Consider the following 25,661-nt stretch of genomic DNA (forward strand, 5'->3'; position numbering starts at 1 on the left):
CTTACCTGTCCTTCCTCCTAAATATCTCTGGAATCTGCCCTCTGCTCCCACCCCCAGTGCCACTGCATTAACCCAAGCCTCCTCATCTTTGCTCTGGACTCTTGTGAAAGCCTCCTCACTGGCCTCCCTGCCTCCAGTCTTGCATCATCATCCATTTCTCTCTGTTCAAGACACTGCTCAAAACACTTCCACAGCTTTCCATTGGCCCCAGGGGAGAGCCTGAAGTCTTTCACCTGCTTACAGACCTTATGTGAACTGGTTCTTATGTCAGCCCATCTCAGTACCACTTTAGGCTTTGGTCAGATCAAAGCTTTTCAGTCTTTCCTCTTCTCCGTCCTCATCTGCCTAGCTTCAACTCATCCTTTAGATCCCTGCTCAGAAGTCACCTCCAGGAAGTCTTTCTAAAGCTCCCAGATCCAGGCTAGCTATACCTGTCATGGTGCCTTTATTCTATCCCAGCCTACCCTACCCTACCCTACCCTACTCTTCCCTACTCTATCTTACCCTGTCCACCACACTGTATCACAACTGTCTAGCATCTCCTTGATACTTGCTAGTCCATGTAGCAGCCATTCCTGAAGACATTTTACTGTCACCTGCTGGAAAATTATTGTAATAAATGTATACATAATCAACTATGATTTGAATGGTGCCCCTAGAATTGTGCAGTGTACAACTGAACAGCTGCCCTGGGCACTCTTGTTGTGAAGTAAATCTGTCAGGGCAGGTGCCATGTCAATCTTGTTTACTCTTGGATTGCTAATACTCAATAAATAGGGAAATGAATGAATAATTTCTGACTGAACTCAGACCAATATCTTTGGCAGAGTGGAAATGCGATCATCTCCAAGACTTCCTACACATAAAATTCCAAACAGTAAAAAAAGCCAAAAATCCAACCACAACAACAACCCCTCCAATGACACAGTTACCAGGCAGGCAGGCTTTTTGCCTTAACAAAAATTAGGCATGAGGAAAATAATGTCTAAAGCACAGTAAAAAGGAGAGCATAAATGCGCTTGAAGAAAGCTATAATTACCATAAAAGGCTTTTCTAAAAAAGCATCAAGGAATGTTCTGCCATGTGCAGCAATTTAGAGGTAGAAATAAGTGGCTAATCATGTATAAGGGGTGGAAGGGGTATGTAGTGTATGAGGGGTATGGAAAGAGAGGTAGGATCGTAACAGTCAACATCAAGTGCACTTTGGAAAAGCCCAGAGGACAACGCCCCACCCAGATAGAAATGCAAGTGAAAACACAAAACAGGCTGCACGTAAATGCAGACGATGACAAAGAAGGCTGGAGAAGGGAGGCTTCCCTGCTGGGCTTCAGAGACCACGCGGAGAGCTACTGCATCCTGGAATAAACCCTCATGGAAAGTCTCCTGAATCAAGGGGAAAGCCTTACCCTGGCTTGGGGTCAGATAGTTCTGGGATTAAACCCAGAGCTGACCCTTCTTGTCTGTGTGACCTTGACCTGGTAGTTCCACCACTTCCTCCTGTACAACTCCTGTCTGTACAACTATATATCTTACAAATTAATCTTATTTACGGTCCTTCCCAGTAGAATATAACCTGCAGGAAGGCTGGGATTTTTGTCTCTTTTGTTCATTGAGATAGCTTCAGCGTCTAGAAAAATAGTTGGCATATAACAGACAGTAAATGTTTGTTGAATGAACAACTTAACAGAGATGATGATATGTTATACAGGTGCCAGAGGGGTTAAATGAAATGATAAAGGTAAAGATTTGAGCATAGAACTTGGTATGTGGTTAATGTAGCTTGCACTGATACGGTTACTGTTACAAACATTGTAGTTAGTGGTAGGCTTTGCCCTGGGGTGGTCTTAAGTGCAGGGTATTTCTTTGTCTCACCTCCAGACCAGGAAAACAAAACACAACACAACACAACACAACACAAGCCTATCCTCTTTCAAGTTAAAAAAGACTCTGGTATCCTCAGTGTATGACTGCATCACATCCTAGGAAATCCTTACTCTCCACCACCATGACCACCATCCTAGAGCCTGGCAATGCCAACTTGGTCTGCGTAAGTGAGGAGAAACCCAGTGAGGCTAAGGGCGATTCTGAGGGGCAGGAGAGTTGAAGGTAGAATAAATGGTGGCTTCCTCTCTTGGGCAGAACTGTACTTTTGCATGTTAACTTAATTAGCGAACCCCTCTCTCCCAACTCTTTTAAATATCACTGTTTTCTGAGCGAGAGCTGTGCATTGTTGGAATTGAGAAGCAGGCACACACTGGAAATATGGAATGGAGTTCTTGCACTGCATTCCAGAACTCTTTAGACTTGGAGACAGCTGAGGTACCGGGGATGGGGGATCACCAGGGGTGCAGTGGCCATTTATACTAAACAGCAGTGGCAGACACTCCGAAAATTAATTTGGTGCTTCAAGACACTCTGCAGAAAGCTCCAACTAATTTTAGAAGACTGGCTGCCAAGGAAGCATTCTGGTCCCCAGAAAACGGAAGGGCTTGTCCATCTTGCTCACCTGGGCGAGGAGGAGGGAGCTGTGTAGGGACTCTGTTTCTAGGTACAAACTGGCATGCGAACTCAGCCACGGACCTGTGCTTGAATGGCTGCCCCTGCTTTGTTAGAGAAGACACGGAAAATTCAGAAGCAGATGTTTTCTCGGTTTTAACAGCCTCTGTATGTCTTAGAGGGTTTGCACAGGGGAGCATATAGGGGATGCTGAGTGGGGAAGCCTGGGAAGGCCAGTGATCCTTTCCATGGTCCGCTGCTTGTCTTTTGCTCCTAAGGCAGGAATCACACCCCTCAACCCTAGCAGCAACAGAAGCAGCAGAGCCTCCATGAGGTGATAGAAATTTGGATCCAGCTGTCCATGCTACACGTTTCCTGGATGCACCTGGATTCTCACTGACCAGCATCATCTCTGTCTCCCCAGGAAAAGGAAGGCAGTAGGCTTAGCCTTGGCCTCAGAGAAAATGGTGAACTTAAAAAAAAAAAAAAAAGACACATCTTGTTTTTTACTGTTTCAAGGCTTTAAGTTCTTATTAACAAATTTGTTCTGTTTTTGTTTTTGTTTTGTTTTTGTTTTTTTATCAAAACAGTAGAAGATGTTGGGGGGAAGGAAACAGAGTTTAGTGACAGTAACTGGAGATAGCTCTTCTTGGGAGAGGGGAGGCTCATGTCAATTACTTAGTGAATTCAAGACTGAATCATTATCACCCAGGAGAACCAGGTCCGCACACAAGCCTGCGCTTCCCCTGGGGGAGCCTGCTTTCTTTCTCCGGGATACCCCCTTCCTTTATTCCACTTCACCTACCACAGGAGGATGTAGTGGGCCAGTGCTGGGAAAATCTCACCACGTGCTAAGGCAAACACCAACTGGTACCATGTCGAAACCTGCTGAAAATCCACCGGGGGTTTCTCCCTTGATTTAGATAGAAACAGTGCTTCTCAAAGTGTGGTCTTGGGACCCGCAGCATCAATGTCACCTGGGAACTTGTTAGACATGCACATTCTTGGGCTCCATCTCAGACCTATGAATCAGAACCCCTGGGGGTAGGTCCTGGAAATCTGCATTTTGACCAGCCCTCTGGGGGATTCAGATGTTGGCTCTGAGTGAGAACTTTAGGATTAAGTTCTGAACCCCTAAAAGGGCCTTGGATGCATTATCTGCACTATCAGGCCCTGCCCATTTCTCCCTCTCAACTCATGTCACTTGAGGAGCTGCTCACTGAGCTTCCGCCACCCCGCTTTGCTGGGTTCTAGCCTGGATCCTCCTTTTGGACTTTTGCCGATACCTGTCCCGAAACAACACTCCCTGCACTCGGGCTAAAGCCATTCACGCTGGGATTAGTCAACACGTGCTCAGAAGGCTTTCTGACTTCCAGCCCAGGGTTGCTCCCCAGTAGTGATGTCGTGGTGCCGCCCACCCTCTCCTCCTGCAGCGCTCCCCGCCTCCATGCTCATTCATCTTTTGCTTCAAGCTGTGGGTCTCAACCTAGGCTGCACATTAGAATAGAATTGGCCGAGAGTTCTGAAAAATCCTGATGCTAGGCTGCACCCCAATTAAATCAAAATCTCCGAGGCGGAGACCCAGGCATGAGTATTTTTATTTTTTGAGCTCCCCCCAAGATTCCTGTGTACAGCTGAGATTGAGAACCTGTGGTTTACCACCCAGCATCCTGGGAGCCTCTGAGCCTCCCGAGGGCAAAGACTCCGACTCTGTGGTGTACGGCTGTTTTCCCAGTGCCCACCCCAGCGCCCAGCATGAACGATACTTGTTGAATGAATGCATCCATAAACTGCGTGTGTGGTCTCGCTGCTGTTTCACGGTGCCCTTATTCAGCAGCCGGGTACAGGTAAGAGCTTCCCACCATCCACACCCCAAGCCCCTGGATGGATGGCACTTCCCCAAGCAAAAGAAACAGCTGGTTGCAACACAGGGTCCAAAACCAAGCTGATGACAGCGGCTGTCGAGGAGGGCTGGAGTAGGTCCGTGCCTTTCAACTTGGAAGAAGCTGATACCTCCCAACTGAAAGAGACAGAATAGAGCACCCATCGAGGTAGAAGAGAGCACGTTGGTAGATTAAGAGGGTGACAAGAGCCACACAAAGGCAGGGACGACAATAAGAAAGTCCAATGGTTTAATTTGGTTCTTGGAGGATAATCAAGTTGTTGTACCTCGTGTTGCTTATTCCCACAGCTGTCCGGCGAATAATGAATGTGGTACCTAGCCGGTATGGAAATAGGGACAAAGCGCGACTTTGATTTCTTATTTGTTATTTTTAACCATCCAATTTCTACACCCACTGAGCATCCTTATAGCCACAGGAGGGTCATAAAAATACAAATAACATCTAGGAGGCCTGTGGGCACGGACTCGTTACTTACTGCAGGGCGGACGGCTTTCTTCTAACTAGTGTAAAATCAGGCCAGTGATAGATCGCCATATATTTTGTCGTCGTTGCTGTCTGCCGCACAACTTTAGGAAATGTAAGGAAATCACTAAATGTTTGTTTCTAATAGATGTTTAAAGAGCTGGGCCAAGCACCTACCCCAGGACTGTGGGTTTTAAATTCTTGGAGTTTGGGATGCTTTTAATACAATGACGACAGCAACAGCAAACCCTCGTGTAGACATGTCTGTTTGCCTGGCACTCTTTTTTTTTCTTTTCTTTTCTTTTTAAAGGATTTTATTTATTTATTTGACAGAGACAGCCAGCGAGAGAGGTAACACAAGCAGGGGGAGTGGGAGAGGAAGAAGCAGGCTCCTAGCGGAGGAGCCTGATGTGGGGCTCGATCCCAGAACGCTGGGATCACGCCCTGAGCCAAAGACAGACGCTTAACGACTGCGCCACTCAGGCGCCCCTGCCTGGCACTCTTTAATGCGCCTTTCAGGCATTAGCTCATTTCCTCGTTGCAACCATCTTATAGTGTAGGTACTATTATTATTCCTATTTTACAGGTGAGGAAATAGAGGCACAGAGAAGTTAAGTAACTTGGCCAAAGTTGCAGAGTTGGTGGGTGGTGGAGGCAGGACTGGACATGAGACAGGCTCCATAGCCTCTTCTCTCACCTAGAGTGACCAACTGTCCTTGTTTGCCTGAAACTGTCTTAGGTTTTAACACTTGAAATCCTGAGTCCCAGGAAACTTTCCAGTCCCAGGCAACCTGGGATAATTGGTCGTCATCGAGGAGAGGGAGTGAGCACTGGGCTCTTTGCATTGGTGACCATAGAGGTATAAGGTGGGGATGGAGGTCAAGGCCTCCAAAGGCGAGGGGGAGGGCACAGACTTTTATGCTGAGTCACCTGTTTGAACGTGTTGGGCGCTCCAGCACACACCGGCCCATAGTACCTCAGGCTAAAGTAGCAGGTCAGCTCAGTAGCCATGGGGCAGGACTTGGAACGTGAAAGCAGTGGGCTTGCGATCCAGGCTCCCTGGGTTCAAATCCTGGCTCCACCCCTTGGATGCATGATCTCGGGCAAAAATTATAAACTCCTTATTCCTTACTTTCTTCATCTGCAAGACCAGGGCAATAAAAGTCCCTATTCCAGAGGCTTGTTGGGGTTTAAAAGAGAAAATACCTACTACGTGCTTAGCGTGATGTATAGATATATGTCAATACACCTAGTAATATGCAAGATGTGTAAATTGTAAGTAAATGCTCATATAAATGTTTCAGAATGGATAGCTATTGGTGTTGTTTAAAGTAATGTCAAATGGTAGCAGAAGGGTCTACGCAGCTTAGGGGAATTCTTTGATTTGCACTTGGTGATGAGAAGGGACTGACTGTAAGCTATAGCTGAAAACACGATCAGTATTGTCAGTATAGTAAAGACCCCAGGAAGATGCCCTCCAAAGACTGAAATGGAAACGAGAAAAATGAGGTAACTTCCTGAGAGTTCCATGAGTAAGATCAGCGTATATGGATGTGACATGCTACCTAAAGAAGTCCCCCTAAATCACAAGAGGCATGTGAGCTGCAAGTGTAAACCAGGCTCAGAAATGTATTTTAACAGAAAGGGCTGGTCTGCCTGGGGTATGGAAAGGGGGCCACTGAGGGGGTTTGCGACAGATCAGACTTGAATTTCTAAAGCATTCCTTTGTGCTGGGGGAACAGACCGAGCATGGAGCAAGGACAGAGCCTGGGAGGCTGGCCAGGAGGAGGTCATGTGGATAATCTTGGTAAGTCACCGTGGTGGCTGGGATGGTGTATGCAGGTACCCCACTACTGTGAATCCACGTGGCAGGGCTCGTTCTAGATGTGTCTAGGGTTCCCTACATATCCCTCCAAAAGGAAAGACCTGTGGGACAGACGCAGAGTAAAGGATAAAATGCACTGTCCATAAATAGCACTCTGGTTGACACACATTTCATTTGGGAATCAGCAAATGACCAAGGTTGAAGAGGCTGGATTTTGTGATGATTCTGCTGTTCCCTCCACGTTGCTTTTCCATATTAAAGGCAACATGGTAGAAGTGAAGGGAAAGGGTAGGTGGGTGGAGGAGCGCAGAGAACCGTGGGGTCACCCAGGCTCTCTCCCCAGGTTTAGGGCTGACAATGGAACATGGAACAGCTCTGGCAAAGGACTTCCCTGACCTTGATGTCATGACTTCACACCAAGAGGCTGCCTGGAGTCTGCCAGCTTCATCTAGTGCTTGGCAATAGAGCTTCCTAGGGCCAGCCCCAAAAGCCCTCCCACGTTATTAGTCCTGGACTTTTCATCGCTTTGCATTGTTTATCCCTATAGGTCAGCTTGACCCGTCTGAATCGTGGCACTCAAACACACTTAAAAAGCTCTATCTGTGCACCTATGAATCTCTCCGTCCATCCTCCATCTATCCATCACATATCCATCCACCCATCAATTACCTACCCCTGTATATCCATAAATACATACATACTTTTATATTTATTAATCTGTCAAGACTTCCTGAACAACGAATCCCTCCAAATCCTCTGAAGACTTGTTCTCAAAACACTACATATCAGATGACCTCATGTACTGGCCATATTTTATCTTGTTTTATGTTACTTGCTGCCTGCACAGAGACAATAAAACATTTCAATCTCTCCTTCGCTTCTTCACCCTCTTTTCTTTCTTCTGGCTGAAATGGCGTCTCCCGGCAGCCCCTCTCTTGTTCATTAATCCAGCACCTTCTGTCACTCACTCCTTCCCATCCTTGTGACCCACGTAACCCTGAGTCATGAATGTATCCTGGTCTTTGAAACTCTATCTGCATGTATTATTCTAGTCCTTCTCTTAATACAGTTTTTAGCTGATCAAGGACTTGGGAGAAGGCACTGATTGTTACGGGGTCTTTATAAATTTTGTGATAAGTCTCGATCAGGAGGAGTACGAGGAATAAGGAGATGTTTGTTTTCTGAAAGCATATGGAATAGGAGTCAGATCCCACCAATCTGGCCTATGCTGTAGTTAGGTGCTATCCTTCAATTGTGCATAATGAATTGTGCCCTTAGGAAGGCGAGAGCTTACTCTTCGAAATCCTCTCATTTACAGAGAAACAAAAATCCCTCCTTTCAAATATATTTTAAACATGCAAAACAGCAGTATGTTTCTGTTAAGTCACATTTTAGCTAAATGGATAATTGAATGGTGACTGGGAGCTGCTACTCAGCTGCTAACCTGCAAGTTTCCACACACACACACACACACACACACACACACACACACGCTCCCAAATTGCAGCAGAGCAATCCCCAGGAGGCAGAAAGCATGACTGATTTTTCCAATAAAGCTGAAAAATCGATAATCCTTGTAGATGGAACGCTCGCATCTCTAACCACCTCAGAGTTTCCTCTCCCTCTGCTCTCCCTCCCAAACACGCTTCCATCTCTGCCCTGGTCCATGTCGCCCGTTCCCTACCGCCAGGCTTTACCCTGAGTTCCGTTCCAGTTCGACCGAACGTACCTCTCAGAGAGGCCCTGCAATGCGTCTTGATTTAGAGATGCTTGGGTTTTATGTGGCTCTGGGAAATGCTGTTTAGCTTTTCTGGAGCTCCAATACGTTCTGATGTATGGCCGTGCATGCCTGCCTGATTAATAGCACATGCAAGGACTCGCAGCCTTCAGAGGTCACCCTGTGTGTACTGAATAATACAACGCAGATCCAAAAATACCCTTGGATGAGAATCCTGGCTCCTCACAGATTCAGTGGCATTGTTCGCTTCCGTTGTCATTGCCTGCGCCTTGGTGCCTCTCACCGACTGTGCTTCTGAGGAAAGTCACCTCCCCCAAACAGACATTTTTGAGATCTAAAAGCAGAACCGTTTGGGTTTGTTGGTTATTTCTCTGTAAAGTGTCAGAGGTGCCAGGATAAGGAGGAAGGCTGATACGCCAGACTGGGACAGCACGTCCGAGGTCAGGGTAGCCAGGCCAGGGCGCGAAGCCGTTGAAGCATCCGTGCAAATTATGCTAGGTGTGCAAGGCTGTGGTTGAGGACTGAAAGGCACCAAAGTCAAGAGATTCGAAACGATGGTTCCCACAGCAACTATAACTCAGTTCTCTGGTGAATATAAAATTAACTTTATTGCAAAACATGCTGTTCAATTTACGCCTTAATATAGTCATGGCAGAGTTACAGTTGCTGTGAGAACGCTAACTCTGAATTGTTTTGAATAATTAATTTAATGAAAAGTTGGTGGAAATGTGAACTCTGAAAGAAAGTCAACTTAAATTTAGGGACGTTGGCCAATTATGCCGATGCTGAGGAGTGATGATTCATTTTGGGAATCTGAAAGAACTTGGTGAACTCTTTGGCCTGGGGGGAGCTAGTAAAGTGGAGAACCCCAAAATACACTAACGGGGGACTGTCCTCCATCACTGAAGAAACACTCCGGCAGGTGGTGACTTTACCAGTAGAGGAGGGTGCCTTCCTGGCACCCATATACTCCGATTTCATTGCTGGCCTCCAAAGTAAGCCTCTTGCCACGACGAGCCGGGGTCAAAGCAGGTGATCGAAAGAGTGTACGGTGACACCTGGTGTCTGTCACATTAACCGAGGTTTAGAGCTCACCTCCCCCGTCACTGACAGCTCAGACTTATACCAACTGCTTTACCTCTCTGAGCCAGTTTTCTCACCTGTACGATGAGGACAATTTCCACCTCACAAAATGGATATGAGGATCAGATGTGAGAAGGTGTGTTAAGAATTTAGCCCTGGGGCTGGCAAGGTTTGTGGCCAGTACTCAATATCTGAAGAGGGAATTCAGTAGATGAGTAAATTCAAAACATATGCAAAACCCACTCTTTGGCCCGTTATTTCGGTCCAAATGGATTTGGGACAAACCTGGAGCCGCGCGCGGCGGGGGGGGCGGGGGGCGGCGAGAAAGACAGAAACACGGCTTGGCAGAACGTTTCCTAAGCAGGAGTTTGTCTTCAGTAAAGATACCCAAGGCCATTTCTACTGAAGTTCTGGAAACAAACCAACTATCATCTCCTACCAGATGAATATTTCTCTCCCCATCCCCATTATCTCCTTCCCCGTGAACCATTTGAGATCTTTTCCTCCTAATTACTCTCCTCATCATGAAATTTTAATGCCACAGACACTCTATATTGGTTTATTTACTGCATATGTATTTGTGTTTTATACACAAAAAGGGTAAGATTTTTTGACTCGCCCAAAGAACCACTTTTCATTCTGTCTGCGGTGATAGTGTCCTCATTTCGAAGGTATGTACTAGACTGTAGGTAAACACATCCCTGGTTCAAGTCCTCCTGCTCCCAAACTCAGGAAAAACCCTTCGTGTATTTGGTTATCCCCGTTGCTATTCCTTCTTCAGATCTAGCTCTTGACTTCGAACCACTGGGCTATTTTGGCAGCTAAGAAACACAGTACTTTTGAAGTTAACTCACAGTGGCTTCTCAGTATATCCTTCCCCACTATTCTCCTCAGATACAACGTGGTTTCTCTTTTAAATTTTTCCAGGAGAGTCATGCCCAGGGAATCTCAAGCCAGCCAGCACTTACTGAGCACCTGATGTATTCCTGTTCCAAGGCAGACGATAATTTAGGTTCTTTCTGGATACTATGTTTTGCTGCCGAATGCCAGGCTTGGCCACAATAAAGGGGTTGTCCCTGCCAGAGATCATCTTTCTTGGGAGGCACTGTCAGGATTTTAACAGAAAGGGGCTAAGCCACAGCCTGGGAGGAAAAACAAACTAAAAGGAAACCTCCCAGCAATGTGCACTTCTAGTTTCAGAATCTACTCCCCGCTCGGCTCTAACTACTTTCTTGATGTATCAGCCTCGTGCTGTTTTGAGGGCCTCCACCTCCTTCCCTTCAAAGTCTTGGCTTGTGGCTTTTTGCCTCGCTGTGATCAGTATCAGTCACATTTTAATGTCTCCTGAAAGACACGATTTTACAGCACTGCAATCGTTTGCTTTCACTGCTCAGAAAATATTTTAAAGTTGCATTCCTTAGCGTAATCCCATCTCTCTGGTGGTGGCAGCAGGAACTTACATGTCAAGGTAGAGCTGTCCTAGTACATGGACACCGGTCAGGTGCAACTTTAAAGGGACTTGTCGGTTTGGCCAGGTACTTAGCTAAACCTGGAACTTCACCTCGGCTTCTGTAACCTGAGCATGGCTGAGCGTGAAAATGCCAGTGGCTGATGTCCCTGCTGACCAGTGAGTCTGCTCGCTTGAGCAGCCCTGAGTTGTACTGTTTGCCTATAGAAGTCAGTTAAACCCAAAGGCCAGTTCAGCCAGGTGGGCTCGAATGCGCTGGCAGACCCACCGTGAGGGTCACCTGCACTGGCTCTTTGTACACTGTACATCAGGCTTTACTGGTTTTGGCAGCCCTGAGAATGCCGGTGGCTTTCCTATTTTGAACTTCTAGAATGTCACCCTGAGGCTATTATGACAGAGTTGTCCCCAACATGGTTGCCCCTTCAACTTCCTCGAATGGATGTTCGTGTACGTATGTGAAAAATACAAATAATGATTTGTCTGTGTGCTACTTTGAGAGGCAGGATGAATGAAGATAAAGAGAAGCCTTGGCTGACCTTTGGAAGCTTCCATTCTGAACAGTCAAATGAAAAGCACAAGTTGATTTCTCCCAAGGCAGCATAAAAGCTACCTTTTTATATGCTCAGGTATAAAGAAATACATACCTGAGGATATAGAGAGATGGCTTCTTCAATCTACATACTTTAAAAAATTTTCAGTATGGGTTTTGATCTACGGAGACAAGCTAAAACAGAATGGCTGATTCTGGGTGCTCAATCAATTGCACTTCCGACTAGATCGAGAAGGGATTTCCAGTGCTCTTCTGTGGAATCCCTAAAGTTCTCATTCCCAGAAAAGGCGTTTCATTGGACTCTGCTCTAAAGAGTGTTCCGATCTGTGGGATCAGATGGGAAGCTGGTGGGTATGGCAGCCTTTACAGTTCCAGTGTCACTAAGTCTAGTCTTGTCTTCCACACATGCACTTAGAACGGCCAGGTGTCTCTCAGGTTTTGCATCTGCCTCTGAAGGATGTTCATGGCATGCTCGCATGCAGAGAACGTGAATGACTAGTAGAATATCATGCTGGGAACCATTCCCAGGAATCAGTAGCCTGATCTGAGACAATTTGGAAGGAAGAGCAAGGCAATCTAGAAAATGGGGGATACTTGTGCTCTGCTGTCCTGGGAAAAAGATCAACAGGTTTACACTGCCGTACTGGAGTCTTCTCTCTGGGTTATGCCTGCAAAGCCCAAGGAACTCCCCTGAGTAGAGCAGGACAGAGAGCATATATGCCCATAAAGCAGAGGAGAAGGGGGGAGGACAGAGGGATGGTGTAGCAAAGCCCCTGAACCCGGTCTAGAAGGGAAATGACTGCGGTGGAGCTCCAATCACCGCTCGTCAGTGGGACTTTCTGGGGTGTTCTACCCAAGGCAACTCAGAGAAGATCTTCGTTCCTGGCCTTCCACTGCACTGCTCTGGCCTTATCCCGGCTCTCCATGGCCACTCCTGTTAATCCACTGTGGCCAAGGAGAGGGTGCATATGCCAGCTCTGTAAGGGAAAGGGTTCTCCTTCACAGCTGTAATTCTACCTGCTTAAGGAAGAGAAGGGAGACAGGGGTCCCAAGAGGCACGAATTAACTGGGCACTGTTACTAAATACAGATATCCAGAATCCTGCAGATACCTGGTTGGAGTTTCTAGGTCTTGAGCATTTGCCAAAATAGAATTTCAGGGCATGGCATCACACCAATGACCAATGCAGAGACGTGTTGTAATGGGTGCAGATGAACCATGCTAGGCCTGCCGAGAAGTCAGATGGGCGCGCACACACATGCATGCACACACAGACGTGTACACACTCACACGCACGACAGGAAGTAGTCACTGGCTCAGTTTGCTTGTATATATTGTTGAGATCTGGGGCTTAGCTGTCAATGGGAGCAGATGGAAGGAAGATAAGCCAAAAAGGGCAGCAGAGGAGGCAGTAAAGGGAAACCCTGACTGTGCTTCTTGAATGCTGTAATTTGCCAATTGTGTGGACCATGGATTTAGACCAGTGAGTCAACCTAGCTGCCTGTATAAAATACTTGCTAATGCTGCTCCCTGTACATTTTGGGGCAATAGCTACCTGCTTGCCTCACAGGCTTGTGGTGAGGTTGACCGAGGCAACACAAAGTCTTTTGAGCTCCTTGGAGAAAATTCACTTTGTAAGTGCAAAGTACCACCATTATACCCTGGCAATGAGACTCCCACCAGCAAAAACCAGTCACCAGGAGAGCTGGGGCATCAAAGAAAAGAAGCCAAAGCTGTCGCAGTCTCAATCCAGGCAAATGATGTTCCCTAACTCAATACTAATCTTGTGCTGGAGCTTAATGTCAGTGGCCGCAGATGGGTGATCCATTTGGCCCCCAGTCCTGTTTGAATGGCTTGTAGAGCATTTCAACAAATTTTGAATTGCCTGCCAACATTTGCAAATTGGGAGAGTATGCATAACAATCCTGATACCTGGCTTTCTACTGAAAAATCAGAAAATTTGGCAGAGCTAGGTTTGCATTTCTACATGGCAACATTCAGTGGGAGGTGGGCCGTGTCTGCCCTCCAGAGAAGGAGCATTCACTCTCCAGGGTATTACCACCCCCACTGTCTTCCACCCTTTCCAGTGCACTCATGTACATTGCTCCTGCCTCATCCACATAGGGGTACTTGAGTTTACCACTCTTTCTATAGTTCTTCCCTCCCTTCGCTTCCCACAGTCAACGAAGATACTGAATTCATAGAGCGCTCCCATTATCCAAATCTAGGCCAACTCCCCTAACAGACGAAAGGCCTGCCGAACCACCTCCTGCCAGGCCGAGACAAAGAGAGAACTTGGTTTATCCCACTCCTTCCCTTGCCAGTAATTCCACCTTAAACCTCAAGGTTTTCTTACTTAGAGATGTCCAAGCAATAATCCAACTAAATTAGATTATAAGCATCGGAAGGTTTTCGTAATAAATAAAAATATAGATATAGCTAAGAGAAGATGAGATTTAATTAATGAGTGTTATTTAACAGAACAAGTTGTGCCATATACAGAGGATTAAAAGATAAAAAAAGGATAGGAGGGAAAATCAAATTTTAATGAGTTGCCATCTTCATTTGATTTAACTAAATTTCTTCCGCTGTTGAAAACATTAACACTTATGAGGGAGTCATTTGTGTGTAGTCATGCAGTTTGATACCTGACTGCTTTTTTTAATGTAATTACATTGTGTTTCAAATGAATTTAAACTACCATTGGAAGTTTAGGGCTTCCATCCTTCCATTGATCTTCTTGGGAAGCTGTTAGCAAGAAACGATGTCGAAAAAGAAACCAAAAATGATTGGTAGAAACACCGGGAAGGATGTCTTGGGTTAGAAAACAGCAAAGTCTCATGTGGGCAAGAAGACAGCCCAGGTCTGCAGTTCCTCAGACTGTCACGAGCCCCTGTGCCAACCACTCCTCTCTTACTCTTGCTAACCCAGGGACTCACCCAGGGGAAGCTAATGCTGCGCTCCAGCACACATTAGGTGCTCAATAAATGTTTCATGAATGAATGAATGAATGAATGAATGAATGAATGAATGGAGTTGTCATTGCTCAGCTGGAACACGGAGGAGGTGTCATCTCACACATAGCATGGGAGGATACACATGGGGCTTTCTTCTTTGTGTTTGTAACACCCATGTTCCTCCAACCAGCAGACAGATCCTCTCTGGGCCATTTCTAGATGTCTCCCTGCTTCGCCCTTGCTCCCTGTGTTCTCTCTTCTTGCAGACACAGCATCCAGGTACCCCAGTGAAGTTCTCCTGCAGGAGTGGAACAGGAGGTGGGCCCAGACACCTGGGTTAACACGCGAGGTTGATCACGCTGGCCTCTCTTTTGGGGCTTCTGGACTCATGCGTTGTTGCATGCCACCTCTACTGTTAACTGCCCACTCCACAAAGATGCATTTGGGCAACCCCGGCAAGGGCTTGAAGGTGTGGCACTCATGATTTTTAAGCTAACATTTATGGAGTATAAAGCGCTGTATTAAATGCTTCACCGAGAAGTGCTCCCAAAAGTAGGACATAGGTATTAGCATTCCCAATTTACAGATGGGAAAAATGGAGGTACTGAAGATACATAACTTGCCAAAGGTCACCCAATGTGCGGTTGGTGGAGGTTGGGTTTGAAACCAGGTCTGTTTGATTCCCAAACTCATGCACTGAACTCCTCTGCTACACACTTCCCCTCACCAGCCCCATCCTATGAATACACAATAACTACACTAGTGAAGCACTGACAGTGAGTGTTAATAGTCAGCAAGGAAGGAAGATGTTACATTCTACAAGTGTAACGTGGGAGATATGGGGAGTTTGGAGTGGGTGTTGATGTGTATTATGTTTTCAAGATATTTAATTCTGGGTAGACTAGTTTCTGTGCTAGGCTTCTGTACAATATGGTAACATTTCCTCTATCAGACCCCCAGAGAACAGGTCTGTAAGTGAATGCATACAGATCTTTCTTGGTCCCATTAAATGGAAATAAAAAGTTAAATTAGTTCATATTCAAAGTATGGTGAGAAGCAGATAGCAGCATGCTTAAGGGACCCAACTCAACTTGCTTGCATTCCCTGGATTAATAGGAAAAAGCTCATTTCTCTTACCACCTTTAATATCTTCTTCAATCTCTCCCCCTGTTCATGGGAATTGCTATCATCAGTGACATTTGGGCTTCCTGGGCTCACATACATCTAATGTAGAGAAGCGGTCTCACTGCCTGTTGCCAGGAGGCTCTCTGAAAAGCACAAGCCACTGCCTTGAGTTTCGTGTCATCAGAGAGAGCATGTTTCAGTGCAGTAGCGTGACCAGTGATTGACAGCTTGCTAACTTGTTGGAATAAAATCAGGTACAAACGTTTCCGCTGTGCCTGTGAGGTACTTATTTTATAATCTCTGGGAGCCCCCACCCCCTGGCATTGTTTCTAGACAACTAGACAGGGCTGTCTGGCAATCCCTCTTGAAGTTAAAGCATAATTTTAAAAATAAAGAAATGCAATTCACACTTATCAGAGCCCATCACTCTGCTTATAGCTTTAGACAGATGACCCTTCTGAGCCAAGTTCTAACCAACTTCACTGCTAATTTGACCAGGTGCTGCTGCAGCTAAATTTGGAATCTGTGGGCCAGGATTCTCAGCAATTTAAATCCCTCTGGACAGCAATTCTGTGGGACTTTTTGTCTCTAGAACATCAGTTAACCCTTCCTTTCTCTGGGGTCTGGCAGGATAGAGTTTTTGTAATGTATAGTTTGTGCTGTGTGGTGCTGGATGTCACACACGATTAGAGTGAGCCGCCTCAAAGAGCCACGCCAGAAACTGCTGGAAACCTGGAGTCTAAGGGATATGGAAACATTTGCCTCTCCACTACTTTTGTGACACAATGAGTATGAGGATGGGAGATCACAGGGGCTCCTTTACTTGTGGTTCAGCTGGCTGAAAATGGAAGCAACCATCAACCTAAATGAGAAGGCACAAGGAAATTTTCTCGAAGGGCTGGTTGCGTAGATGATAGGGGTCCTAACTGATCTGAGTTGGAATTTAGAGCCTGGGCGTGTCTGAAGAACATGTGACTATCCCCACCATCCCTGAGTCTATGGAGGGTGTCTGAGGGTGAGGGAAGGTGAAACAAAAAGGATCTGGTGTTGCCTGTTCTACAGCCCAGTCCTGGGACAAAACCCTGATGGGTGAGAGAGGTACTATAGGCAAAAAATAAATGGCTGTTTTCTCAAAGGAATGGGGAACCAGCTGATAAAGATTCTCCAGCGTGGGCGAGTGTGGTGGTCTCTCTTTCACTGTGGAAACACAGTAGGACTTGGGTTGAGTGGGCACTGAGGGTGCTGGTTGGACACCCCTGGCAGTAGAGGGAATACTACAGGGCTCCCCTGAAGTGAGTTTTGAAAACAGCAGGCCTCTGTGAGGGGACCAAGCTTGAAGAATCTGAATGGGCTGACCATGAGCATGGGAGACAGCCCTGGAAACTTCTAGGGATGTTTGGGATGTGAGTGGGGAGTGAGCTTTGTGGTTGGGATGAGCCATGAAATTGGAGAGGTGATGTGAATGATTCCTTATTTGTGAGACAGATTTTTAGGGCTTGGGGTGATGTGGGTTTTGTCAGTCTTGGAATAGAACCTATGAAGGGCTAGAGTGTGTCCCCATTCTATTTTCTGAATGTCTTGTGTCACCTACCCATCTTATTTTGACTATCATTCCAGCTCACTTGAAAAGTATAAAAACCTTGGCTACATTAATCTCCTCACTTGACACTTGTTGGCCAGGAGGAGTCAACCACACCTTGACTGATCTGGGAAAAGAAAGAGAGGTATGCCACCACGGAACACAGAATGAGGTCATTTGTGGGGAATCCCAGGGCGAAAGCTATGGGAAAAGATTGAGTAGGCTTCTTAAGGATCTTAATAATCAACAAAATACTGGCTAGTAGCTTTTAATTACTTTGCAGATGTTGCTTTCTATCATTGAGGACCAAAGAGGCCTCCCCCTTACTGATTACAATGAAAATATGTTTTTAAAAACAAACACTTTATTTAAAACCAGGGATATTTTTTAATTAGAGGAAAGATTAACTAAATGCATTTTCTCTCGTAATTTAATCCATTCTAATTATCCTGAGGACGGTCATGATGGAATACTTAACTTTCTTCTAGTTGCTATTTCACGTGGTTTCTTTCTTTATTACCCATGAAGGGAAAAGCTCAGAGATGGTCATTGACAGGGTGGCCTTCTGCGAGTCTGCTTGTAACAATGCATTCAATGCATGATGAAAAGGATGAGGAGGAAATCAATAAACCCTGACTGTGGTGGGTTTCCAAAATGATGGTACCCTGTTTTCCAAAGGGAATAAAGACAAGACTCTTTAAAAAAGCTTGTGAAAGAGAGTGCTATGAAGGAAGTGGTTGGCGTAAGATTGAAGCCCATTAGGCAGGCAACTTGGGAGGAAATGCAAAATCTGTTCCTTACATGCACATCTGGGATACTCTGTGTGGCTCCTGATAACCCAGGAAATGAGCGAAGGAATTGCAAAGAATCCCCAGATGTTACCCATGGGCGTTGCTCCAAGGAGTCATGCAATTTGCAGAACGGGAGGAATGAGAGTAATCGTGCAGTTCATTGGGCTGAGTAGGGACAATCAGTGCAATTCTTGAGTCTCCAAAAGGCATGTGCGACTCAAGTGAGTTCAAAATTGAGCCTCCTGGGTTATTCCTTGATGTACAGAGCAAGTACAGATATAATCTTGGAAACCAGAGTCAGAAAAGGAGAGACCAGGACAAGGTATTCTAAGAGACACTGACCTAGCGGCATCCTCAACGGGAGAAACGCCAGACACCTTCTTAAAGGAAGACAGTGTCCTTCCAGACTCCTCTAAAGTATGTCTGTGGTCCCTAGTTCGAGAAATGCTGGCTTAAAAGAACTGAAGTTTTACTCTATTCAATAATAACATAATTCCACACCAATACTTCAAAGGAAAAGACTTTTCTTTTGAACTGTACTTATTATAAAAATGAAACCCAGAATTAAAAACAAATTCTCATAGACCTCTTGGCTTCTCTGGAATATATCCAAGAAGTCTAGCTGGAGAAATTTTGGTTAAAAGTAGCAAACCCCAATTTCACAATAAGTCTCCATTAACATGAGGATATTCAGATGTTTGATTCCATGTATAATTGGGCTGTTTGGTAAAATAAGCAGGTTCAATTCCAAGTAAGAGAGCCAGTTTATATTTCTCTGTAAGAAGCAGATGCCAGCGAGTTGTAGAATAAAACTCCACTTGGGAAATTGATAGTGGGTAGGTGTTATTTTTGAAACGCTGCTAACTGCTGGATAGGTTGGAGGCAGCTATATGAAAGCAAGGTTGAAGGTAGCAGAAATGTCTTAATGAGGAATTTACTTTGATGATCTTCCCTTGCTTTTATCTTACATTGGTAATAGATGATGGTGATGGTGTTGGGCTTGGGGGACAATGATGATAATGACGGTGATGGTGATGATGATGATGACATTACCTCGCATTTGTTTGTCTCTTACTTCATGGTAGGCACTGTGCCCATACTTTACATATAACCCAATGAAGTAGGTCATCTCTTGTTTTCCCGTTCGCAGACAAAGAAACTGAGGCACACAAAGGTAAAGAAACCTGCCAGGATTTGATGTCAGGCAGACTGACGTACAAGCTTGTATCTTAAGCACTTCATTATGCTTGCATTGCCCTGAATTCAAGTAAAACAGATATGGATAGATGAACCTCTACTTCACACCATATTTTTTTTTAATCAACAAACACAAATATAATGGAATAAAGTAGACTCTGATTATTCAGATTATGGAAGGAAGTGTTTCAATGCAGAGAAAAAATTTCCTAGGTAAACCAGATATAAATCGGACCTGAGATGAGCAGATAGAGAAACGAGCAAAAAAGTACCATTGACTAACCTCAACCATTCAAAAATCATCATCAGCTGAGCCAACACTACACTGTATCTAGTCCTTTAACATAAAGTGTGTATTATGGGATCCTACCTGGATCCCCGCGCCTTACAGAAAAGAGAAAGGTTTGACTGTGCGAGGGTGGCCCATTCATACAATTCTGCATCAAAGTAATAAAATTCAGGAGATGGACCAGTCCTTAGAGATCATCTCATCCAAGTGTGTTCTAAATTCCGTCGATCACATATTGCATTCGTGATATTTGTAATATCTGCACTGATATTTACTTAATATGTTTCTTTAAATTTATTCAGGCCTAATATTGCTACTCAATTTTGCTACATCCCTAAGCAATACCAGTATAATCATGAGTTTGATGAGCTAGTCATAGTTTTCCCAAATACGTATTTTTAAAAACCCTATGTAACTATTCAATAAAATATATTTGCACACCAACAAAAAGCATTTCATGTTCGGGGACTATACTCGGGCAAGCAGTTACGTGGTCCAATCCCCTCATTTGCCATAGGAAGAAACTGAGGCTGGGGAGGTGGGTGACTACTTCAAGAGCACCCAGAAGATTTGTGGCAGAGTCAAGCCTAGAACACAGATAACCCCCATCCTCCGTCAATCTATTCTTCATGATATCACAACAAATCAGACAGTGAGTGATGGGAAAATACCCATCACAAATACCTACAGGAGCTCAGATCTCGAGGGCCCTCTTTGTGTTCCTTTCCTGTTAATGTACAGCCTTGAGGGCACTTTGTGGGACCTACGAATCCCAAACTTGGAAGGAACCGGTTCTTAAGAAATGGGATAGTTGATTTTTTGTCAGAGCTCAAGTGACAGAACACTTGCTACTTACACTAGGGTAGAGCAGCTCCTCCCCCCAACTTTTTTTTTTTTTCAATAGCTCTTATTCCTCTACGTTTTCCTTTGAGTATAGAATCTTCTTCATGCTAACTCTCACCCCCGGGTTTCTGTTCTAAGAGTTCCAAACTGTTTTAGTTCTGTGCTCTTGTGAAGTCAGTAACACTTCATTTTAAGCTAATTACTTGTTGGGTCTGGCCCTAGCACTGTGGGCCACAGGCTAGTATATCAACAGGATCCCATAAAACAGTAAGGGTGTGGTACACGAATGCTCCAAGTCACTGTCTCCCCACAGAACTAAAACATTGAGCCTCCTTTCCCTCTTCTCTTCTTTCTCCTTTTTTTTTTTTAAAGTAGGCTCCATGCCCAGCATGGAACCCAACATAGGGCTTGAACTCAAGACCCTGAATCAAGACCTGAGCTTAGATCAAGAGTCGCACGCTTAGCCGATTGAGCTACCCATGCACCCTGTCCCCCTTTTCTTTTTTGATGGGAGCTCCTTACATGGGCACATATTACTAAATCACATAGGAAACAATACCAAAAAAAATTTCCATTTAAACCACAGAATGGTCAAGCCATTAAGTGAGGATGAGCCTTATGTCTGTCTCTGTGGTCTATTTTCCAACCAATGCTTGAAGCCCTTCTTCAACACCCAGGCCAAGACAGTCAACACTTTGAGTGATGAGAATCTGATTACTTGTAAGGCAGTTTTTTTCATTTTATTTTACTTTTTTGGAGTGAGTTACAAAGGTGTTCTTGTAAATTCTACCTTCCGGTCCTCATTCTGAGCCTGGGAAGGAAAGTTGGGTAGACTGCCTGACCCCAACTTAAAGAAAACTTCTGGGCATGTGGTGGCTCATGTTTTGGCCAAATTGTGGGGGAAAAAAATCAGAAGTTTAACTCTGCTAAAAGTTTGTCCATACTCTTTAACAGTGAAAGACCATCCCTTCAGGTTTTCCCTTTAAAAAAGAATGGAGCTCCTAGCATAGGCTCCAATAAGAACCCCCAGAGGAATAGGTTAATTAAGCAATCAGAGAATTAGCTGCTCCCAAAGACCTGGTGGTAAGGATGGCTCCACAGTGGCTAACTTCATCTCGACTTGATCTCATTGCGGAGTCATGAAAGCTCGAATGTTCAAGGATAATAGCTACAGGAAAAATGCTTCCATAACTTAGAAGGAAACTGGAATGAGCTGCAGAAGCAGCTGCACTCCGTCTGAAGGTGGGTAATTTTGATAGGCACTGCCTTCCCATCTTGTTCCCTGGAGCTCTCAAGCTCTCTCCCTCTCGGACCGTGACCCTGTCTACTTCTGATGACAATCACTTAATCAGCACATCAGATTGTCGCACGGCTGGTTTTACCTTGGGTAAAGATTCATTTTCCTTATTAACATCACAAGAACCTACTTCTTTCCCCAACCAATTAAAGAGGAAAAATAGAAGGGCCCCAAGTGCAATAGAGGGAAAAGAAAACTGTTCTGACTTGTGGCACCTGGCAGGTCACTCAGGCCCACACAGTCCTAGAAATCGAGTCCTCATGATTCTGAAATGCAACTGGAGATCAAGACCACACAGACAACACAAACAAGTTGTAACCACCATTACCGGCACTGCTCACTAACCAGATATCCAACAGTTCACCTAGGGTTGGCGCCTGGTGTTGGCTGATTTATTCTGTGGGTGCATTTGTTTATGTTATTCAGAGCGGGTGTCTGGACAGCCCACATTCAGGGACAATAACAACAATCCTCAGTTAGCATTTAGTTTCCCTCCTTACATTCTCTGGCAAAATGTTATTTCTCCCTGTACTTGGCTCAACTCTTCCGCTCACAAAGCACATGAACAATTACTCTACAACAGACACTTAGCTGAGTTTACTACAGTTCACATGATGTTTGACCTCTTCTGTAGCCCCTTTATGCCTGGGGGTATAGTCTCTGGATGGCCTTCTGAAGTTCAGTTCCCAGTTCAGTAAGGGGACGTGGGTGACAGAAACAACCACCCATTTTAGGATTATGTTTAAAGAATAAAACTAATCTAACCACACAAGGCGCTTTCTGATTTATTCATAAGAGTAAACTGCAGCCTACCCAAATAATACTAATATATTCCAAAGATAAACATGAATTGTGGTTCATTAAATTCAAAGCATACTTCTTATCTATTCAATTCTGTAGGTTTTAGCCATACCTTACATTTAACTTGATAGAAAAACATAATATAACAATTATTGCTTGGTAGACTCCAGTCTACCAAGATGTTAACTCTAACAGTTAATATTTAAATGTTATACCTTATATTTAAATCTTTAGCAATACGTACTAAATTTCCAAACATAAATAATAATTTGGTTGAAAATTCCAGAAATGCATTTGACCAAACGTACGTAGGTCCTACTCGATAGAGTTTTAGAAGTCTGTTTTTATCCTCATTCCTGCCCCCACACCCCCCAACCCCCTCCACTGTGTCTATCTTCTTGCTTCATTCAGCACAAAATGTGAGCCACAAGTGATGTCAACTGTTCAGATGACGATTTGCAATGATCCTAAGAAAACCACCTCTCACCACAACCTTTTGAAAATAGGCTGTAGACCACCCTAGTACCCCAACACGAACCACCCGGGCTCGGCCTCACCCCAAATCTCCTAACGCACTGTTTGCAGATAGGTGCCATTTCATTCTTATTTATTTTCTATTTTCAAAATACAGCATTTGAGGCTCTGCTCGGAAAGGACCAAAAAGCCTCTCTTTCCTTTCTGTCAGTATCCCTGAGGAGGAGGACCGATTCTGGGCTTGTAAATTGTGGCATTTACTTAAAACGAATTGACAGGAGTATCTGCTCAAAATAAAAGTCTGAAACTCCACACAGCAGCTCCAGGGCCAGAGGTTGAAAAGCAAAAGAAGCAATTATGTGCATCCAAACATCTCGAGATTCTGAATAGCAAATCTCACCAGCTAAGGTGAGATTGTTTGGCTTTTTTTAGAGCAAGTCCCAGTGAACAGAAACCATGAGAATACAGCACCTATCCTACAAATAAAGCCAGGGAGCCCCACTTTCTCACAAGAAAAGACTTTGGTGATAAATATCTTTATAACTTACATAGCGTGGACTCATATGGCCACGAGAGAGCATAGTTCTGAACAAGAGACTTCCCTGGACCTGAAACTCCCTTCATTTTGGTAGCTTTACCTGACACGTGAATTTGTACACTCTCTCTGTCTCCTGAGAGCTCGTGCATGTTAGCGCATGCACGTGTGAAACTCAAACCAGGCACTTCAAGTAGCAGACACACCGTTCCCCAATCCATCGCACCCATAGGGCTGCTAGAACAAAACATCTCCTGTGTTCTCTTGCTGGCCATAGCCTTACCATCTCCTACCCAGACTAGAAGCGCCACCATCCCAGTTCACCTTCAAAGGTTCCAGAGACACGTCCACTCAATTATTATTTTCTCCCCACTCCCACACTGGACCTTGTCCTTTTCTCTGACAGCTTTCAAATCACAGCAGGGGGCCAGTTCCTTAAGTGAGTGTGGACCAGCTTCTTTCTTCTCTTCTTTTTCTATCAAGATCTGTGCAACTGTCTAATTCAGGGGTGGGCCAATTGTTCCCGTAAAGGGCCGGGTAGCACAGGGCTCTGTGGACAGTGCGTTCTCAGTGGCAAGGACTCAACACTAAGATGGAGTGTGTAGGCTGACAACATCGCAATGAATGGGAGTGGCTGTCCTCAAAAAACACTTTGTTTAGCGGACACTGAAATTTGAATTTCGATTGTCACATGTCAGAAAATCTCTTTTAATGTCATCAATGTAAAGACGATTCTTAGCTTGTAAGCCATAGAGAAATAGTCAGCAAGTCAGCTATGGTCCCCTCAGCCGTGGTTTTCTAAACTGTCCCAATCCATCTGGGCTGTGCTCCTGTGAGCTCTTCCCAGAGTGAGGCTGAGTTGTAGGTGGGGGAGAGCCAGCAGGCATCACTGTGGGGGCAGCAAGCCCTCAGCAGGGGTGGAAAGGGAGCGCAAAGGGGAGGTGAGGCTGGATGGTGTGAATCGAAAGAAAGTAGGATTTTCTACCTAAAGGTTATTGGTTGGCAAGAGCTCTTTTTTTGAGGGCAGGGGGAGGACTGGGGCAATGGAGCTATGGGGTTGGGGGAAAGTCTTTAAGTCACACCGGGCATACAAAAGTCCACCAAGAGGAACGCCCCTGAGAAATGTAAGCTAATGGTACGAATTGTAAACTGGCTCAGTAGTGGGCCATGCGCATCCCTCCCTCCAGAGTTTTCTGAATTATCCCCCAGACTCTGCAGGGAACAGAAGATGAAAGCAGCTGCCGGGGAGCAGGATCTGGACCATCATTGAGAGATTGCAAAAACAATTCACTGCCAACAGACTGTCCCAGCAGGGTCCCAGTGCTATGGTCGTCGTGTCCTGGATTGGCACGCTGCCCCTCGGATGCCCAATCAGATGGAAGCGGGGTAATTTCTAATGCACAGTCCGCTTGATCTCTGCTTCACCACTCAAATGAACAGCATGGGAAATTGCGTCTGACCTCATGAGTCAGCCCTGGACAGGCTCCGAACCCCGTCTCTCCCTCCAGGTAGCCAATCTGGGGGCTGCGGTGGCAGGGCTAGGACAGAGGGGAGGGCCCCAAACTCGATGGCTAGATTCAAAGGTACCTTGAAGGGGGCAAGTCAGTAGTTTGCTTGGAAACGTCTCTGAGAATTTCCTTGCAAGCAAGTGGGTTAGCCAGCTCTGCAATGAACTCAATGTAGCAAAAGCAAAAACTAGAGGTAAAATGATACTCAAGGTGACAACTTGGTCACTCTGACTGTCTGAGGGATGTGGAAAACCAAAGAGCAGTTGGCTCCCATCTCCTCAAAGGAGATAACTGGGTACATTCAATCCAGTATCATCCTACCCTGAACCACAATAGTGACAAAAAGCAATCAAAAGCAAAACTGAAGAAACTTGGAAACTATTACTTCTCAAGAGAGAAAACAACCTTAAAAAAAAAAATCTCAGTTGAGAAACTTATGCAGAAAGGTGGCTGAGTGAGAATGACGTGGGACCAGAGGAGAGCACTGAACGATAGCGGCAGTGATGGGGGAGGGTCAGGAGCCCAGGGACCACGCCTTCTCTTGGGACAGCAAGAGGGTGCTCAGACCTCTTCTGGTGGTCCCTGGCTACCCAGGAAACTTGGGAGTCCTGCCTGCATCTAACCTCGTCTAAAATAAGTGAATCCAATTGTTGCCAGCAAGCAGGGATCCAGTGATCCAGCCAGTGGGGAGAGTATTCAAAAAGGGGAGACTTGCAGAACACAGTCATGGGGTGGGGGG

General features: G+C 45.3%; 1 protein-coding gene across 2 annotated transcripts in view; it reads right to left on the reverse strand.

Moving 5' to 3' along the window:
- Positions 1-25,661, reverse strand: part of TENM2 (teneurin transmembrane protein 2) — a 905,304-nt gene that overhangs the window by 113,862 nt on the left and 765,781 nt on the right. The gene's annotated exons all lie outside the window — the stretch shown is intronic.

Source organism: Ursus maritimus, unplaced genomic scaffold (genome assembly GCF_017311325.1).
Source record: "Ursus maritimus isolate PB19 unplaced genomic scaffold, ASM1731132v1 scaffold_15, whole genome shotgun sequence".
Classification (NCBI taxonomy): Eukaryota; Metazoa; Chordata; class Mammalia; order Carnivora; family Ursidae; genus Ursus; species Ursus maritimus.